Source organism: Cyprinodon variegatus, unplaced genomic scaffold (genome assembly GCF_000732505.1).
Source record: "Cyprinodon variegatus isolate N-32 unplaced genomic scaffold, C_variegatus-1.0 Scaffold50, whole genome shotgun sequence".
Classification (NCBI taxonomy): Eukaryota; Metazoa; Chordata; class Actinopteri; order Cyprinodontiformes; family Cyprinodontidae; genus Cyprinodon; species Cyprinodon variegatus.
Window position 1 is genome coordinate 148,141 of NW_015150503.1, and position 1,319 is coordinate 149,459.

Below are 1,319 nucleotides of genomic sequence, written 5' to 3' on the forward strand. Positions count from 1 at the left end.
GGTTTTGTAGGTGTTGATATCTGTAGGCAGGAAGGCTCTGTCTCACACGGAATCTGGAGACGCCTCTGACTGAAGACACACAAAACTCTTCTGAAAAAGATGCTCCCTGTTGTCTCTGCTTTGTGGTTTACCCTCCTTGGGTTACGGTGTCACTGACTGTCTTGTAGACATTTGTCAAGTCAGCATTTTTTCATCCTGACTATGCAACATTTATCATGTTATGTTCTAGTTTTTAGAGCAAATACATAAATTAGATACTTCATTTATTTCACTTTTTGTCTAATGAATTTGTGTTATATTTGGGTTTTAGTATTTTAAATTTGAAACAAAAGAATTAAACGTTTTCATATTCTTTCAGTTCTCTAAGATGTACCTGTATTCTTCAAAATATGTGGCAAATGTATAAATATTGTGTCTGCATTTGCAGCATGATAACCTGCTTTACCCTGCAAGTAAAAAAGATTCAGGTGACAGACAGCTATAATACCTCTAACAGGATTTATTTTTGCTGAGGCTTTGGCTGTGCTTTATTCACAGTCCTACAGTTCCTTCTGGTGTCTCTTCCCATGTGGATTCTAGTCTATGTTCCCTGTTTGAACCCTCACCATGGTGCACACACATCAACAAAACATATTTTACTTGGTTCAGTCTGCAGCATCTAAACCACAACTCTGCTCTCCTACATTTATTTAACATTGTTTAATTCAGCTGCTTTACAGAAATGCCACTTTGGTAAATCTGTCCTCTTCCTATTTTTTGTTTTACCTATTTGTTGTTTTTCAGTCTGCAACCTCATTGACTTACTCAGATTCAACCTTTTGTAACTGAATGGCTTTTTCTCCTCCCAACTCTTCTGCAAACTGCTTTCCAACTTGGGAAATATATCTCCACTCACTGCAAATTTCAACATGCATCCAGACTGCTGAATGCTCTCCAGCTGCACTCGTTACCTGTCAACAACAATTAGTCACAAGCGGCCAAGCTAACCTCTGCAGCAGCTATCACTTCCTAAATTGCAAAACTGTTATGAAAAATATCTCTGCCTGGTTCATGACCTCAGATTTCTAAGATTAGCTCATGTTTCTGTATTTATTTCATTTTTCTAAGGTGTAAGCTCATGTACTTTTTTCCTGTTTAATGCTTTTTAAAGCAACAGCCTTACACACTGAATTTTACTACTAACTCACTTCATGCATAGCTCCAGCGTGAAAAATCTATCTGCTGGATTGTTTCAAATATATGTTTCTCTTTTGAACAGGATGCGGCTGTAGGAAGTGAATTTAGCTGAAAGAAAATATTCAGAATCCAAACTTCTAAAA